This window comes from Silene latifolia, chromosome 2, assembly GCF_048544455.1.
Source record: "Silene latifolia isolate original U9 population chromosome 2, ASM4854445v1, whole genome shotgun sequence".
Taxonomy (NCBI): Eukaryota; Viridiplantae; Streptophyta; class Magnoliopsida; order Caryophyllales; family Caryophyllaceae; genus Silene; species Silene latifolia.
This window is the reverse complement of record NC_133527.1, coordinates 6,883,854-6,903,821: the sequence shown is the minus strand read 5'-3', so window position 1 is coordinate 6,903,821 and position 19,968 is coordinate 6,883,854. Positions and strand designations below refer to the sequence as shown.

Genomic DNA, 19,968 nt, shown 5'->3' with positions numbered 1-19,968 from the left:
TTGCGGTTATTGTTAGTTTTGTGTAAGACGGTTTTAATGAAATGTTGAGGGGTCGTTTTGTTGCAGGCAGGAAAGGGCATTCCTCTTTCCATAGGAATTTAAAATTGACACGGTTTTTGTTTAGGGAATCGGAAAGTGAAACTTACCTAGGGGATAAGTAAGCAACTACTTTTGGTTTTAGGAATCGAAATTCACGAGAAGTCTTGTTTCGTGTGAAGTGGCAACTGAACAACCTATTAGTGTAAAAGTGGGTACCGAGTGCTACCCTTTGCAGCCTACAAGCTAGCTTTGCCCCTTTGTAAGAGGTAGTTGTATGTTGTGTTATTGTGTTTTATATGTTGTCTCACAATATCTTGATGTAAACAGTTTTATAGGAGACAGTCGTGGATAGGAAGGTGGGCTCTTAGGTTAAGTGGGTTGGTCTTGTGTTGAATTAGTATGTGAACATTGTCGGAGACATATAAATTTTAATGATATGCCTACTTTGGAATTTAATTGATCCTTGTATTTGGTGTCTTAGATTAACAGCTTTGTGTAAGTGATCAGTTTAAATGATGGGGTGTTAGCATAAGATGAATTTACGGTTTTTGAATCAATGAGGGTTAGATAGGTAGATAGATGGATTATTATCGGTTTATCAAACATGGGAAGCAGCTGTTTCTTCTAGTAAAGTCATTCCTCTGCTGTACTAGTTGAGGTGGATGGATGGGAGTCTAGGTTGCGTGTTTGTAGACCTTCCCAGACTGTCCATTGGTTGGTTAGACACTTAGACGCTGGAACTAGGGCACTTGTATAGTTGGATTATTATTTTCCCTGTTCTGATGATTTTAACCCTTTGTTTTGAAAGAGGGATTTCAAGGAAAAGTGAGGGGAGAGATAGGGAGAGGAACAATTTACTTTGTTTAATAGATGAGGGAAAATGAATCTCCGTAATTCCCTTTTACTAGGCAAATTATGATCTTTGGATTGAAATTGACATAAGCTCCGTAGCGCTCCCACCTGCCACCCTATTCCCCCTCTTCCTATTCTCTTCTCTTTTGTAAGAGGCTAATAGATTGTGTTGCTAACTTTTGGGATCTTCTATGCTAATAATGGATACTTCCTCTTCTTTGTTCTATTAAATTGTGTACGTATTTTAAAATCCCCGTCACATATTTGATTGTATACATCCCAAAATCCCCCAACATATTTGGCTGTGTACCGTGTATGTGTTTCAAGATCCTCAACATATTTGATTTTGTTCGAGTTTCACCCCCCCACTCCACCCAATATCTAATTGTATACTTTTCAAAATTCTTCTCACATATTTTAATGCTTATACAATCAAATGGAACTGAGGAAGTACAACTTTACCTTAGATCATGGATTATGCTGAGTGTAGAGTATAGGGTTGTTCTGTCGATTAAGGGGTTGTTCTGTCTGGTAAGGAGGTCAGAGGAAAGGGTTTTTCCTTTTCCTACTAATGATTCCCTTTGCTAGTGTCTCTTTTACCCATTTTATCAAAGCCCTTACCCCTGTCAAATGTTTTCGAAAGCCCCCCAATCCCTGTACTTTCATTCCCCTCGCTTGCCCGAGGTTTTGGAACCTTTCCTATGACCAGCCTTCTCTCTTCCCTCCCACCATTCCCTCACCATTGCCACTCACCACCGTAGTTGACCACCTACAACGACCAACGTAGTCGACCCTTTTACTTCCCACCACCGTACTCCGACCAACCCCACCCACCACCGTACTCCACCCTAAAACAACCCCAAACCACCATTTCTAACTCACTAACCAACTTCTACCGCGTCGAAAACCCACCCCCACCCTAGAAAACCCTACCCCTACCCTCGAAAACCTTGAGGGTGGAGGTAGGGTTTTCTAGGGTGAGGTGAGTTTTCGGTGGGGTAGGGGGTCAAACACGCTCAGTGATGGTGGTAGGTGGGTAGGGGTCTGATGGTGGGGTACATTGGGTGGAGGAGGGTTTCAGATAGGGTAGGGTGCTCTAGTGGTGGCTCGATAGGTGGAGTTGAGGTTTGGTGGTGGTTGTTGGGTGTTTGGGTCATTGGGTTGAATTGTTGGTAGTGTGATTTCCTTTCCCTTATCCCCGTGCGCACCAAACGTTTCTTAACTAGTGTTGTCCTCTATATGTTAAAGAGTCCTGAATCTCGTCACTTTGTGCTTTTTAAACAGTGTCGTAGCCGTCTACTTCTGTCAAGTATTAAGAGTCCCTAAACGAACCACACTATTTATATGGATACGTAGCCGTATGTTGATGTAGTTTCTGATGTTCATCATAGGTCATCTAGAAACCTCTCTATGTTCTCACTAGAAAAACAAGGTGTCCTTGGTATTACACGTGGGACAACAGATTGCATCAGAACTGAGTTGTAAAGTTTTGAATGTTAAGGGGACAGTATTTTGAGGCAGTGGCGTCCTCACCTTTAGTGCCAACACCGAAGAGTAGCCAATGACGACTAATTCTTAGATCAAGTTTCCTTTAATGATGTGGTTGCTTATAGACCCTCTTACATTGTCGTTGGCCGACTCTCTTGACTCATTGACATAGGACTGCTTGAAACCTTTATGTTTTTGTTAAGCCCAATGTTGTATAATGTTGCTGTAGTTGAATGTTAACTCTTCATGGTAATCTTAATAATGCCCTATTTGTGAAATCTGTTCTTTAGTTGCTGATGTAGGTGATGGTTTTCGGAATGTATGTTTACTAGTTATTACCTTGTTTAGCTGTGGCAAGTTCAAGTTCTGTGTCACATGTCTGAGTTAAGGGTGGAGTAGAGTAGAGGCCACGAATTTCTCTCTTTTGTGCTTCATATGTGTTTTCATCTGTTCATGCTGGCTTGAGTTGGCATTTTAAGTGGCTGTTTTCGCCTCGGATTGTCATCATCTTCTGCACCATGTTCTATATACTTTGTTTTCCAGTTAAGCTCTTTAGTTTGTCAGGAATATAGTGACCTTCGCCCATTCTTGACAGTTGACACGATTTATACATTCTCAGTATAGCTCAGTTATGTACAGTGGGATCACCACGTAGGAATTTGTTCCTGAGTTGCATATTGTTTCTTTTGCTGCGTACTTTGATTGTTTGATTGCGTCCAGACTAGTATAGAGCTGTAATACTTTCAAACCAGCGGTTTTTCTGGTACGCTCTCATATAAGGCCAATCCATATCGGCATGTGTTCTATTTCTGCAGATAACAGGTTATCTGTGCATTTGAGAATGTTCTGTGACTTCTGAGTATGTGTATCAGTATCACCCTTAAACTTGCTATTTCCCGAGTATTTTCTGAGATTGGAGCTTTTACTTCACGGAATTCATTCCTATTTTTCTGTGAGTATTGATCCGGTGAAGCAGAGTTTACTGTATTCCGATCTTCCAGTATTGGATTGTGGAAAATACTGCCCCAGGGTCTCCATCCAAAAACACATTATCACAGCAGCAACTACCTTCTGATCACCACTAACCTGCACCTTTCAAACCCGAACCTGAGAAAGTGGCAGGTCAGGCAGATGGACCAGCCTAGGCCATCAAGACCAATTGGAACTTAGAAGTGTGTTATCCTGTTATGGTAACAAACCATTTGGAGCATGGTCACATCCATAAAAAAATACACACAATTCACTCTCTAATCTATCAATTTGTCAGACTCTCCGAGTCCATAATACATCCACTAATAAAAGCTAAAGCAATATCAGTAATACAAACTAATAAACGTAAGATAGAAAGGAATAGAACGGAAAATGGATAACGAGCATATGCACCAGCTTCACCTTCACCATCACAACTGACTTCCAAAGACCGCTAACACATACGAGCCGCTGGGTGACAACAACAAGGTGTACTTACGCTCTTGCGAAAAGAACGTAGATAAAAAGGGTGAAAAGCAATACATCTTTTCACCTCTGTCAGAAAAAAAAAAAATCTATCAATTTGTCTTGTTTAAGACCGTCTTCTCAAGGCCCCTCACAACCCTCGAGGAAGTGGTAGAACAAATCGATAGCACATCTGCACATGTACATTACTTTCTCAGATTCGTTTAATTCTTTACATTTGTTTAAAATATTTCTCAAAAAATTAATAAAAAGGTAAACAACTAGGTGAATTTCACGTATACATGAACCGTACACATAACAAGAGGAATATAATTACGTAGACGCCAACCTCAACGGCCACCATATGACCTACCACTCTATTTTGCTCTTGTTCCTAAAATTTAAAATCTACTTCTATCTCCGGTTTCAATTATTTATTTATTAAAATAATCTTTATAAGAAAAAGAACGGTAAACTAATGAAATGACGGTGAAGAGTATCAGTTGTTTATCCACCCTCTTCATTGAACTCGTGTTTTGGTAACATTACCGTAAACAAATTATAGAATAAGACGGTCTTACATATAAGGCAGTTCATCTCAATTTAAAAAAATTATTCATTTTTGCTACAAAATGAGATATCTTTTTCCCATAATGGGATTGGGTCACACTGGTAATCAAGACGAGTATATCCCGATATCCGTCTTAAGATTAAAAACAGGTCAATTAACTTCCATTTGCAAAGATGAAGCAAATATTTTGCTAGTTTCTAAACATTTTATTTTGTATCATCTAACATATTTTCCCCGACTTGACAAACGATTTGGGTGGATTCAGATGGATAGGGTTAGTCTAGGCCACGTTTGCAAGAATTCAGACTAAGTCGGGCCGGATCTAGTCATATTAGGTTGAATTAAATTGGTTCGAGTCAAGTCTGAGTCCTAAGTTCGAGTATCAGATCGGGTCAATCTTCTCAGCTCTAGGTATTACCTTGATACCTTCTTACCCATGAGCACTTAGATTTACTGGCAAGGGGTTGTTCTAGCTTAACCAGAGGTCCCGTGTTCGTTCCTTGGGAACGCAGTAGGATTAAAACTCATAAGGGAGAGCTTTACCGCCCTAGTGGTCCTACCCGGCTCGAATCCGGATTAAACCGGATGGTTTAAACCAAAAAAAAAATATTACCTTCTTAGAAAAGAAATTGTATTCCATAAATAAATACCCAGTTTCTTTCAATTATGTAGTCTCTTTGGATTGATCAATGAAATATCTTTCCCTCTAAAAAAAACAAAAACAAAAAATAAATACAAATTCTTGTTTGTGACGGCACATATCCGTACCATTTTAGTTCACAAAGTACCCACTTTCTCTCTCTCTGCAACACTATTCATGTGGTCCCATTTCTCCACTAACCCATTTTGTTACCATTTTATCTCACAAAATATCCGCCACAAATGGTAACCCGTCACAAGGGAGACCAATTGAAAAATAAAAACCCAGTTGAAGAAGTCTGCTTGTTCAAGCTGTGTTTTTTTTTTTTTTTTTTTTTTGACATCTAGCATATTTGAGCCGTTTTAAATTAAATACGGATATTCCGTATTCCCGTCTTTAATAGAATTCGTATTCCCCACAAATACCCAGTTGAAGAAATCTGCTTGCTATCTGTGGTTGCAACTTCTAAACTAACAAAAGAATGAAGTGGGGATTATCTAGGTTCATATTTCTGAAATCAATCTTCCATTTGATGATATTCATGTTAATGAACTATATAATAGGGTTAAAATTGTTATCAATACCCTTTTTATATGCATCAATAATAAGTTTATTAGTATCAATAACATCACATCCTTCCATTAATCTTCCAATTTTACTTGGTAAAAACAATGATGGTAGTTTTCCAATTTGGTCAACTATTATTTTCAGCCCATTTTTATGCTTCGTAAGAATGTTTTCATTAGTTCGGAGGTATTTCATTAAAGAAGACCCTTTTACTGAAATTTGTGATGGGGTTTATGTTGGTGGTTGGCCTTGTACTTTGAATATGTTTCCGCCTCGAAATCCTGCTGTTATTGATTGTACTTGTGAATTTCCTAAGGTTAATGGGTTTGATAAGAATGGGTATTTGTGTATTCCTACTTGGGATACTCGGTCCCCGAGGCCGAGTCAGATTGAATCTGCTGTTAAATGGGCTTGCAGGAAGAAGTCTCATGGTGTGCCAGTCTTCATCCATTGTGCTTATGGTATTGCTTCCAGTTTTAAAATGTCGCTTTTATGATTTTGATCATTTATTCTCTATGTATTGGATTTTTGCTGCTTGCCTTGTTATTTTAGTTTGGTTGTTGAGTTTTGGAATACTCCCTCCGTCCCAGTCATTTGTTTACCTAACACGGACTTTGCAGTGATTTTAGTTTGGGTGTTGAGTTTTGGAATACTCCCTCCGTCCCAGTTATTTGTTTACCTAACACGGATTTTGCTTAGGTGCTCTGCTGCTCTGCACATCAATTCAAGAATAAAATTTGTTACCCAACTAAAAAGCAAGGAATTTATTACAGGGGTGAACCCTAGAAATAAAATTTTGGGTAGCCAATTTTCCTCTTGTTGTTTTATACTCATGTTAAGATCTCATATTTAAGAATTTTGGGTAGCAAAGATCGACAATCTTAACTATTTTTTGAAAGTTTGGTGTAGCGAGTGATTTTACTTGGTTCACTTTTAAGGTATTTCAGACCCTTAAATTTTACTTCGGTTTTCAAATCTTTATTCTTTATTTAAATTTTAAGTTTTTAGTAAAGAAATCTGGACTTCGATTTTTTAAACCTCTAAGTTTACCTTTCTTTTTCATTTTTGTTGTTTGCATTTTTCTTTTTCTATTTTGTTTGCATTTTGAGGTATTCGTTCACCCATGCACGGTTCTAAAAGATGATTCATGTCAATCGACCCCAAATCATTTTGGGATCAAGGCTCTGATGTTGTTGTTGTTGTTGGTGGTGGTGGTGATACGGTTGTCGATACAAATGATTCAATGGGAGGAAATGATATTATGCTTACGGTGGGAATCGACACTACCTTGGGTTCGATGGCTCTCTGCGTTTGTATGGTAACTTGGCTCGAGTCCGTTTAGACTAGTGGGCAGTAGTTACAAGCTATTGCTATTAGTTTTATTCGAGTTAATAAAAGGGATTTATTACCCTGTTAGTTTAATAGCTTTGACAATTTATGTAGTCTTTTAAGTGCTCTATTTAGTGGCCTTAATTAGCTAGTTATTGCCATAATTAGGGGATGGTGAAAGGCCAAAACGGTTGTTTGTGCTAGGCTATTTATAGCCATTATTTGTTTGTAAGTGGGAACTCAGAAGTTTAATCAAAAATCACAAATTGCTTGTTGGCATTTTTCCGTTAATTGTTCAAACGCGTCTTTGAATATTAACTTGTCCGATCTCAATAGGTCTTGAGTTTGGTCCCCATTGTTATTGTTATAGGTCTAACAATAGCAAATATCCCATTGACTTGAATTCGATATAAGAATTCAAGGCAAATATTCTTTTATTTTATTTTCTATTAAACCGCTTCCGCAAATTCGTATCAGGTGGTGGTGGTGATGTAGCGAGTGATATCCCTTGCTACTAGCTAGGTTTCCCGCCTGCAAGGAAATGATAAAGAGGAGATATTTATCAAGTGATGAGAGATAGATAGTTCTTAGACATTTTATTTATTATCCAGTAACGAATAGTGAAGCTTAATCTTTGCATACGGTTCGTGAACAATTTAATAGTGGGAGTAACTTAGAACTTTATTGATTTTTATTGATTTCCAGGTCATGGAAGAAGTGTTGCAGTAACGTGCGCCTTGTTGGTGGCTTTGGGAGTAGCAGATAACTGGAAAGATGCAGAGAAACTAATAAAACAAAAGCGGCCTTATATCAGTATGAATTCACTTCACCGTCAATCCTTGGAAGAATGGTCCAAATACCGCTTATCTCCAGCCAAATGAGATTCCTCAAAGAGACGGTTGTTGTGTCGTGATGTCAAGTTGGAAATTAGACTAAGATGATATTTGTTTTTCCCATTATTTCCTACATTCGTATGAGAATGTAACTGATACTGCCTTTGGAATTGAATTACAGGTAACTTATTGTAAGCATTTATTTATGAAAAGTATTTATTTTTCCATCTTTGATCGGACCGATGTTAGTTACCATTATGAGAAGCAAACTTGGGTTTCTATCAACAATTGGCCCTTTGTTATTTGCTTAATTAACTCTTCTTTTGACTTGTGCTGATATATTATGCTTATTTGCAGTTATTATTATTAGTTTTTTGTACCACGGTTTTAAAGAAATGTTAGAGGTCGTTTGGTTGCAGGTAGGAAAAACACTTCCCTATACCCTAGGGCCTAGGCATTCCAACTTCACATGATTTTACGTTTCACGTGAATTAGATTAACTCGTGTTGTACTCCCTCCTTCCCAATCATTTGTTCACCTTTTATATTGTTTGTGTAAGGCTGCCTTACACAAACACGAGTATTTATGTATATGTGGAGCTTTTGATTCAATTGATGCTTGATTTTGGCAACTTAGATTAGCAATTTTGTACTCCCTCCGTCTCAGTCCATTGTTTACTTACATTTTTTTCTTATATGTGAGGACTATCTTAATGATTAGGTAAACAATAATTTGAGCGGAGGGAGTGAATACCTGGGTAATTATTAGTTATTACATAAGACTATAAGAGTAGCAGTTGTTTGTTTTAGTGATCTTATTAGTTATTATGGAAAACTGGTCCCGTTATGTAAGATGTGGAATGAGATATTGGTCGGTTTCTCTTTCTGTGCCCGTTGTCCCGTTCCTTCTCTTTTTGTATATGTTGCACAACATGTGGGGTTTGGTACCTTAAATCATGGATTATGGTGTAGAGGCTTGAGTTTCTGTTATATTAGGCTCCTGCATCTCTCAGCTCTTTATGTTTTTTCATCTTTGTCGTGGGCTGTACTTCTGTCTTTGACGGAGCCAAAGACTCACTAATCTTTGGCTTTGGAATATGATGTCATAAAGTAGAATGAATCACTAAACTATTTGCTCAACTAATGTAGTGAAGTAGTGGTCCATCGATTCATTTATCGATGTTCTTCACAAGTCATTCAGAAACCCTTTATTTTTTTAACAAAGCTTGTGAACTTGGGATTACATGTAAGACAAAATCGCAATTGAGTTGTAAAAGTTCTGATTGTTGACACAACCGTATATTGACACGCTTTTACTTAAGAAACCGAGTGTAGGCAATGAGGACCGCTTCCTAAATATGTTTCTTTTAATACCATGGTTAGATGCATCCAACCCTTCTACTATGCCCATCGGCTGAATCTTTGAGGTCTTGATGTAATGTAGTTGTGCCTTCGATATAGACTGCTTGAAACCTTTCTTTTGTTCAGCCCGATGTTGTATACGTGTTGAATAATGTTGTTACTTGTTAGAATTATCTTGATAGATCCCCATGGTAATCTTAGGAAAGCTATATATGTGAAATCTAAGTCATTTAGTTACTTATGTGGGTGACTGTTTTCGGAAGATATGTTAATTAGTGATAACCTTGTTGTGCTGTGGGAATGTATGTATCTTGGTAATCATCATGTGCGCCAGTGCTCTGCTCTGTTGTTGAGCTTATACATGTCCGAGTTTAAGGTCTGGAACAAGTGAGAGGTTCACCAGTCTAATGGAATGACTATCAATCTATCATTTATTTTCCCGCAATTTGCTGGAGTCGTTGAGGCACTGGGGTAATGTTCTTCTGGCTGTTAAAGAATGCCTTACTAAAATCGCCTTAATCTTTTGTAGCTTGAGAGGGGCAAGTTTTCGTCTGGGATTGTCATCGTCTTCAGCGTCAAGTTGCGTATACTTTGCTTTCCGGTTCAAGCTGTTTCAGTTTGCAGGAATATAGAGACCTTTGCCCATTCTTGAGACACAGTTTATACATTCTCATTATTAGCTAAGTTTGGACAGTGATATTTGGGTAATAATTAAACATAAAATTACTAGTATCCTCTTTGTGCTTTTTGTAAAGGCGTGTCAATCAATTCAGTGTTTGCTTATTGTTAGATGTGTCGGTATGATACTATGGAGTATGGTCTATGATGAATGACTTTGATGAGATCCTACTGTAGAGACTATGTACTGTCTCCGTCTTTATCATATGTTTAAGTCTGATTAAATACTCTTCAGAGAGAATATAAAAGGTAAATAAAAGATAGGGAGGAAGGGAGTATAAGGTTGTGTAGTGCACATATGAATGAATACATACATAATACGTTGATCTGGAAACTTTTTGTTTGGACCGGGTTTTTCTTGAGTTGGTTTAGGCCGAATCATTTTGTGTATGCTGTACACTAAATTGGGAAGGCATGTTATTGTCTGGTCATTTCAGGATTAGCTATTTTGGGTGTAAATAAATCACTTCTTTCGGGTTTGATTGGTCGTTATCACCCCCTATCGGCTTCGTATATGTTGGTTTTTCATCTATAACGTGGATTATCTTATGTTAAATTAAATTAACTTTTTGGGGGTCACTTTGAATCACTTGTAAATTTCATAAATTCAGATAAGATATCCCGATATAACGGCATTTTAATACCACCAGGAAAGATAATTAGGTCAATGTGATTTCAATTGGGGCATTAGAAGCTGGTCTGTGTTGGTACTAATTATAAAACGAATATCTCCGTTTTATGAGATACCAACGTGTGATTGTAATTTATCTTCACATTGAAGGAGGAGGTGCTCATTAGTCATTATTAATATGCTTGTGGGAATGTATATATAAAGGTCAGTTTGTCAGTATGTCAGATGAAGGCAGAAGCATGTGAGATGTCAATTGCGATATCATTAATTGGATTTGAACTATGAATTGGAATATATATATCACAAATTCTCACTTGTGACGGACACTATCCGTCACAAGTGAGTGACGGGCCACTTCCCTTTCATACAAATGCAAGTGGGAGGGCAAGTGGGCGAAAATGGAGCGCCTCACTTGCCTCCCACTTATATTTATGTGAGAGGGAGGTGATCCGTCACTCACTTATGACGGATAGTGTCCGTCACAAGTGAGACTAGCGGTATATATATGGTATATATATGAATAATGTTGATGAACAAAATTAAGAGTATGCTAGTTGTTAGCACGTCCAAAGCATGTGACTATGATGGGTGTGGTGCATACAAATTGCTCGGAAAATACTTTTCATTAGTAACCTTTAAAGTTAAGGATCGTCTTTATTTCCACATGCATGTACTCAATTCTCATGTATTTTGTATTCGAACCTTCCTAGATCTAATTTCTAATTGAATGAGGAATCATATCAAATATATACTCGCAACTATTAATGTGAGATCTATAAATATATGAGAAGGTTCGGTGACACTGAATTTCAATATTTTTATTATTTTTCATATTTTCAATGGAGTCAAAGACTTGTTATTCTTTAATTCTGGATTCTGATTGATGTAATTTTTATCTTAAGTCTTTCGAAAATAGTTTATTTGTGTTGCCAAAACAAGGATAAAGTTGGGTATATCAGACCTTCCCTTATCTTGCAATTGGCCAAAGCCGTTGAGACACAAGGGTAATATTGTTGTTGTTGATTGGTAATTAGGTATGTCTACGGGGTAGAATTTGGTGATAACTTACCATCTTTAATTTTTTTTTTTATTTGTTGGAAATGAGCTAGCTCAGTGGTTAAAATATGAACGTATCATTCATTTTTAGGGGGGAATAACTTAGTTTTTACGGAGTAATTATCATGTGCACTTGGGAGTTTACCTAATAACAGAGCTAGACTCAAAATCGAATGGGGTAATACACAATTACTCATATAAGAAGAGCCAAGAAAACCTACACATAAATCTCGATCACGGTCCCATTGTGATATGCTTGAAATTATCAACATGTAATCAAACAATTTTTTTTTTTTTTTTTTTTTTTTTGACGAGGGGGTCAGGCCCACGCATTCTCGCACCACCACATGGACCATGTAAGTCACCCCCTTCGGGGGCTGCAGTGGCCAAGTGATAATCGCCTCAGCTGGTAGTCGAACCCGAAACCTCTCAACTCCTGCATTTCTACTAGCTTCAGGGTTTAACCCGGCTAACACTGAAATAACACCACTTGGTTTCAAACAAATTGTTATCATCTTTACATCCACTAATATACTCCGTATGAAATAATTCATATTAGTGGGGTCAAACGCTCATAATATGGCTCAATCAGACTATCACTAGGTTTAATCATTGTAAATTAAAGGCAACGGCTTTCACCATTCACAAAATCTCATTGAAGACGGTACGTATCCGTTACTTTGGAGTGACGGATACCGTTTCCTCTCACAAATGACCCAAATAGAGGAGAGAGGGAAGCACATGGGAGTGCCCCACCTTGTCCCCCCTATCCGTTTTGTGAGTGACATTACCCGTCACTTGCTCCGACCCGTCTTCAACAAGACTAACTGTTCACCATTACTCCGTACAAAAGAAAAGTGTGAAAATAAAATTAATAGTGGTAGAGTCAGGATTTAAGCTTAGAGGGTTGATTTTTTTTTTTTTTTTTTTTTTTTGTCGGGAGGGGGGGGGGGGGAGGTTTACACTTATAAAAAATCAAAAAATTTAACTAAAAATTTTAAAAACTCAAATGTCAGGGGAGCGAGAACCCCTGCTAGCCTCCTAGCTCCATCACTGAAAGTTAACATTTGGACTTGACTACTTGAGCTCCGGGATCAAGGTAAACATGGTCGAGTGGTAGAGCCCAACTCTAAGGTTAAAGAGTTAGAAATAAAATGAAATTTTATGGGGTTGAACTAATAATGCGATAGATTAGACTAATTCAAAGAAGAAAAAATAGCCAAATGAATCACAACTTTATCGCTTTGAGGGCGGTAATCTCTAGTAGCTCCACCTCACTATATCAATCAACAAGCGGTTTATTGTTAATAAACCACGTAAATTTTCAATTATGCTAGATCCTAGTATGACTTTCACAACCATGTAATAACTTTTAACAAATAATTACTCCGTATATAAGAATGTTTGTAAGCTGTAAATCAAGGAGGCTTAATTTAACAACGGATAATAATATCTGGTGACGCTAACTCATTTTCCTTTACTAATTTTCACCACCTACTGTAATTGTAGAACAAACAAGCCCATGCCGTCATTCATACAAAAGAAGGATTATAGAAGTAATATACTGTAATATAATAGCACAAAGGAGCGTACGAAGTTACGTTGTGATTTGAGCTTTATAAAGAATCACTAAACAATTTATGACAAAACAAACATGCAAAATCATGACATGGTTCGTCTGCTAAAACGGTAAAACCAAGAAGCATGCTTGATTGCATGAATCATGAATGTTTTCTTTCCTCCGATCTTCACTAGGAATGAGTAATTGAGTTAACGAATAAAACACAAAATCCTATCTAAAATCGTTTAATTATGAAAAACTATTATTGTTCTTATTCATTTTTTTTGGAGTATACTATCGTCCTGTATAGTTCAGATTGGAGCGGAGTATAACCACAAAGGCATAAGTTAGCTCCTATATTTTCAGGGTTAGAAACTTAGAGTCCGGATTTTCTAATGAAGTAGAACAACCGTTTACTAATTGCAATAAGTCTTCCTTATGACGGGTATATCCGCTACAAGCTTATGACGGGTCAAGTATTACCCATACGGGTAGATAAAACAAAAATAAAAGTGCCTAGATAATCACAAAGGCTTGTCTTTATCTTCCCAAGTGGGTTTTATTTGACTCGTCACAAACATGTAACGGATATTGTCCGTCACAAATGAGAATTTGCGTACTAATTGATATCACAAATTCTCATTTGTGACGAGCATATCTGTCGCAAGCTTGCGACGGGTCAAGTAAAGACAAAAATAGAATGCCTAAGGAGTAGCAATTTGTTTTGTCATATCTACCCACATGCAGCCGATGCAGGGCCGGCTTTTAGCATGTGCGGGCCGCGCGGCCGCACAGGGCCCCCGAAATTTTAGGGCCCAATAGAGCCTAACAAAGTTTAGATAGAAATTGATGCGACCTAATATCAACTATTGTATAGTGGCCCAGTGGTTTACTTAGTGCTCCATTAGCCTTGCTACTTGCGTGAACACCCAGGTTCAAATCCCCATGTCTACAATTTTGACAATGGGATGTGTTTTCGTTGGTTTCATTTAATTTTGATTTTTTGCTAAATTTCTTATTTCTTTCTTTTTAAAAAAAAATATTCTTATAACCAAAATTTGTCTAGAAATACATAAAAATAGAATATCAACATTATTTGTGAGAAATATTTTATGAAAGATAAAAAATAATTGGGACAAACGAATTACAAGAGAAATCGACTTTTAACGTTCTAGTTCTTTCTAAAATAACCCCTTATGATAAAATTAGCATTTTGGAGTGTAAAATAGTAATAACGTAAGTAAATTTGTACTGGGGCCCATTTTTAAAATTTCGCACACGGCCTCCGAAATCTCAGAGACGGCCCTGCCCAGTGCCCACATGTGTATTATTTGACACGTCGCAAGTTTGTGACGGATATGCCCATCACAAGATAGCCTGGTTGAATTGATATAAACGCGTATGAGTATTATCGTCCTTATTAGCTATGGGACATGAGTATTTTATTTTATTTTTTGGTACGAATGGGACATGAGTATTTTATAGGGTACTAGTTACTAGTACTATGGTTGACCTGTCGGTGGATTTCTCCCATCGAGTCTTGTCTTGCTAGTTGCTACATCTCGTTATTAAAAAAGAGCAGTTAGTCTTATTGGAGACGGATCGGAGCAAGTGATGGGTAATGTCACTCACAAAACGAATAGGGGATAAGGTAGGGCCGTGGGGGCACTCTCATGTGCTTCCCTCTCTTCTCTATTTGGGTCATTTATGAGAGAAAATGGTATCCGTCACTCCAAAGTGACGGATACGTGCCGTCGTCAATGAGATTTTGTGAAAAAAGAGAGGTCAATTTTTCAAACGTAATTTTTCTTTTCAACCGATAGTATAGACCTTTTGATATTTAAAATAATGTTTATTACACCTATTTTTCGATTTCATTACATATACCCTCCTAAACTTCTTATCGATAATCTATAGATGGGAGTCTATTTAGCGAAATTCTCAGATATTAGGATTCGACTCTTTCAGGAGTAATTTTGTGGATTATTTATGGTGAGATTATGTTTATTAGACTTACTTGATTTCGTCAGTCTCGTAAAAAGATAATTATTGATTTGGTATGCATGGTTTGCAATTTATCAGGTATGTTATGAGGTTTGCCTAGTGCGATTGTGCAAGCACATCTGCTAAAGAGTAAAGAGGTAGTGGCTAGGAGTTCCTTTATTCAAAAAAAAAAAAATCATCCTTTATATAGTAAGGTAAATTTTTGCGAAATATTTGTGGCGCAAAATAAAATGATATACTGTATATCTCTACAATTCTTGTATCGTCAAAGCAATAATAGTCAATGCAACTCTCGATATAACTTCAAATTTTTCTCTTTTACGAGTTTACCTAGAACGACCTCATACTAGACTAGAGTAATACGAGCAATATCATTTACAAGATGGTATACCTCTGATAAAACACATTTACACAAGAATAAGTGTTTTACGATGACTTATTTTCTTTTTTCTTTTAACAATATGGAAAGCGCACTTAACAAAATAACGACTTAAATTAATCGAATCCAAACCCAAAGGCATATCCCGAAATTAACTAAAAATCAAAATGACTAGACTCGAATAACTTGAGAAGATTCAAAAAAGGATGTTGTGGGTAATAAGAGAGTTGCGATACACATGGATGTGTTGATATCTGAGGCGGAGGTTGATAGCAATCAACCCCGCCGGGTCCAATGAATTGTTTAAGCCTTAACTGCAGGGGGCTGGGCAACCCCGATGCAGTAGGCGGTCTTCGGAACCTTATCCGACGGGAGGCCCCGGCTATGATATTTCTCTGTGAAACGAAGTTGAGTAGTCGTGAAATGAGTAGGTTAATTAGTAAGGTGGATGGATATACGGGTGTAGCTGTAGATAGTGTGGGCCGGTCAGGTGGGCTTGCGTTTTTGTGGAAAGAGGAGGTGTTGTGTGTTATGAGGGCGGCTGCGGTCCATTTTATGGACTTCGATGTTGAATGGAATGGCTTAAAGTGGCGGGTTACAGGATTTTACGGGTGGTCGGCTGTCCAAGATAGGCATTTATCATGGCAGCTGTTGCGGATGTTGGCTGGGGAGGGAAATGGCCCTTGGCTGTGTGTGGGTGATTTCAATGAGATTTTGTACTCTACTGAGATGAAAGGGTCTTCAAGAGCGCAGTGGCAGATGAATAACTTTCGTGATGCTGTGGATGAGGTGGGTATTCGGGATCTTCCTATGGAAGGCTATGCCTTTACTTTTGATAATGGACAGGTCGGAGAGGATAACAGACAATCTCGTATTGATAGGGCTATGGCTAACGAGGAGTGGTTTGACCTGTTTCCTTATGCTCGAGTGCTTCATCTTAACAAGGAATGGTCGGATCACTGTCCGATAAAGGTTGTGGGGGATCGGCGAGTGGGGCGAGAGGGTCGGGGTGATAGGATGTTTAGGTTTGAGCATATATGGGTAGGTGAGGAGGGGTGTGAGGAGGCTGTTAAACGGGGGTGGAGCAGAGGGGGTGATGATTTTACGGAGTGTATTGATTGGTGTGCTCGGGAATTGGTGGAGTGGAAGGGGGTAAGTATAGGGAAGATCATGAAGAGCCTTGTTAAGAAGAGGGAGCGTTTGAAGGTGCTAAATGAAGGTGATAGAAGTGTAGGGCGTGTTCAGGAGAGGAAGCGGGTGGTGATGGAAATAGCGGCTCTCTTGCATCAGGAGGAGAGGTTTTGGCGGCAGCGTTCTCGAGCTATTTGGCTACGTGATGGAGATAGGAATTCCAAATTTTTCCATAGGGCTGCTAGCGAGAGGAGAAAGAAGAATTTTATCTCAAAGATTAGTGATGATCTGGGGAATGTTTTTGAAGGTACTGAGGCTGTTTCACGATGTGCTGTAGATTACTTTGGTGAGCTTTTCGGTTCGGGGTCACCGGCGGGATTTGATGATCTTTTGACGGTTGTGGAGGGTCGAGTTACGGGTGAGATGAACGCGGGGTTGGCAGAAGAGTATACGGGTGACGAGGTGGCTATAGCGTTGAATCAGATGCATCCATTGAAGGCGCCGGGGCCAGACGGTATGAACGGCCTTTTCTATCAGACATACTGGCATATTGTTGGACCTGCGGTTATAAGGTTAGTGCTCAACATTCTTAATGGGGCCCCTATTCTAACCGGCCTGAATGATACTAATATTGTTTTAATACCGAAGAAGAAGGTGCCTGATAAGCTGGCTGATTTTAGGCCAATTAGTTTGTGCAATGTGATTTATAAATTGGTTTCGAAAGTGCTAGCTAATAGAGTGAAGAGATTTTTGAGTGATGTTGTGTCAGAGAATCAGGGGGCTTTTACACCCGGAAGGCTGATTAGTGATAATATTCTGGTTGCTTTTAAGTTGTTTCATCATATGAAGAATACAAGGAGTAATGGGGGTCATTTGGCGTTGAAACTTGATATGGCGAAGGCTTATGATCGGGTTGAGTGGGATTTTTTAGAGGTTGTTTTATGTCGAATGGGGTTTCATGAGCGGTGGGTTAGTACGGTTATGAGGTGTGTTCGGTCGGTGCGATATTCTGTGCTTGTTAATGGTCAACGGTCTGAGCCCTTTTTACCAAGTAGGGGGTTACGACAAGGGGACCCGTTATCGCCTTATCTATTTCTTTTATGTGCGGAAGTGTTGTGCGGTATGTTGAGAGAGAAGCGCGAGAGATGGGTTCGATTCATGGTATTAGGATTGCTCCTCAGGCCCCGAGTGTTTCGCATTTATTCTTTGCTGATGATAGTATAATATTTGTGAAGGCTAGGGAGAGTGAGGCTAGGGAAGTTAAGCGTATCCTTGATCGCTATCAGCAGGCTTCGGGGCAGTTAGTGAGTTTACCGAAGACCACGGTCTCTTTTAGCCGTGGAACCAGTTTGGCGAGGAAGCAGCAGATAGGGAATGTGTTTGGAGTGAGGCAGATAGTGTGTCAGGAGAGATATTTGGGTTTGCCGACTGTTTTAGGGAGGTCTAAAAGGGGACTTACGGATCTGATTCGTGACAAGTTGACTAAGAAGTTGCAGGGATGGAAGGGTTCGTTACTCAGTAAAGCGGGTAAGGAGGTGCTTATAAAGGCAGTGGCCCAAGCTATACCAACTTATGCGATGAGTGTTTTTCGAATTCCGTCTAATTTCTGTGATGAATTAAGGTCCCTTGTTTCGAGGTTTTGGTGGGGTACGGAGAATGGGAGGAGGAAGATACCTTGGATCGCTTGGCGGAAGCTTTGTTTACCTAAATGTCGTGGGGGACTTGGGTTTCGAGACTTTGTCAAGTTTAATAGTTCATTGCTGGGTAAGCAGGCATGGAGGCTACTTAGTGATGAGGATAGTTTAATGACACGGCTGTTAAAAGGTAAATATTTTCCTTCTACTTCTTTTCTGGAGGCAGGTTTGGGAACCAATCCGAGTTATTCTTGGAGGAGTATTTGGGAAGCACGGTCTGTGCTGTCGATGGGGTTACGGCGTAGGGTGGGAGATGGGCTTTCCACGGCGGTGTGGCGGGATCCATGGGTTGGGGGAACTAGTTCGAGGATGGTTATTTCGCCTAGGGGGGAGGCTGATCCGGGTCTGCGTGTGGCGGACCTTATGGAGGAAGGGGGAAGGGGTGGAATAAGGAGTTGGTCGAAACTTTGTTTCTCCCGTTCGAGAGTGAGAGGATATTCAGAATGCGTGTTGGTGAACAGTTGGTTCGGGATGAGTGGTTTTGGAGTGGGGAAAGAGATGGAGTATATACTGTTCGGTCGGCTTATAGACTTTTGGTTAAGCAAGATGGGGATGTGGTGGGACCTTCGAGTTTTCTTTCAGATAGCTGGTTGTGGAATAAAATTTGGAAAGTACCTGTTTTACCGAGGATTAAAGTGTTCATGTGGCAGCTGTGTAATGAGGCCATTGCTACTAGAGGCAATATTTCAGCGAGGATGGGTTCGATTGGAAGCGAGTGTGTTCGATGTGGGGATTGTTTGGAATCTTGTTTACATGTGGTTCGCGGGTGTGGGTGGGTTGGTGGCGTTTGGGAGGGGTTGGAGGTGGAGGTGCCTTCTTGTTTAGGATTTGCTAAGGTAAGGGACTGGGTGGAGGTAGCTTTGAAGGATCTGGAGATACGGGAACAGGTAGTTTTCATGACTGGGTGTTGGGCTATTTGGGAGAGGAGGAATAAAGCAATTTTTGAAGAGGGAGATTGGAGGGCGGAATTAGTGGTAAAACGGGTTGGGTATTTGGTAGATGAGATGGAGGGGAAGGGAAGTTTGGAGGTGGCGGTGGAGGTCGGGGAGCGGTTTGGTGTTGGCGGGTGGATAAGGCCGGATGACGGGGTGGTGAAGGTGAATGTGGATGCAGCTATTGTGGAGGGTGTGGGGATAGGGTTGGGTGTTGTATGTCGAAACGATAGGGGGGAGGTTGAGTGGTGTAGTGTGGAACAGGGCTCGGTGGCGATGGATCCAGAAGAAGCGGAAGCAGCTGCTATCTTGTATGGACTCAAGGAGGCTCGAATGAGGAATAATCGAAAGGTTATTTTGGAAGGTGACTGCTCGAATGTTATCCATGATCTACAATTTGAAAACGGAAGGGGACTTGATAGTATTTTTTTGATTTATATTGACATTTATGCTTTATGTAATTCTTTTGACTTTGTTTCGTTTAAATGGTCGCGTAGATGTTTTAATAAGGTGGCTCATGAGCTAGCTCATCTGAGGCCATGGACTTTAGGTTCTCGTAGATGGTTGGCGTCTTTTCCGTTGGATATTTCTGATGTAGTTCGTGCTGATTCTGATATTATATCTACTTAAACCCATGTGGGTTTATTTCAAAAATAAAAATAAAGGACTTGATTTAGAATAAAATAATCTCATAATTTGAACCTACGATGGTGGGATGGTAATAAAACCAATTGAACATTTGGAGCAAAGTCACATTCATCCCACCGACACCCTTCAACTTGTTCACC

General features: G+C 39.3%; 1 long non-coding RNA gene across 1 annotated transcript; it reads left to right on the top strand.

The window, feature by feature from the left end:
- The first annotated feature begins 5,324 nt into the window (after positions 1-5,324).
- LOC141642157 (uncharacterized) lies at positions 5,325-8,077 on the top strand. The gene is made up of 2 exons (XR_012543193.1): positions 5,325-6,052; positions 7,626-8,077. It is a non-coding gene; the product is annotated as an uncharacterized LOC141642157 (long non-coding RNA).
- Positions 8,078-19,968: the final 11,891 nt, after the last annotated feature.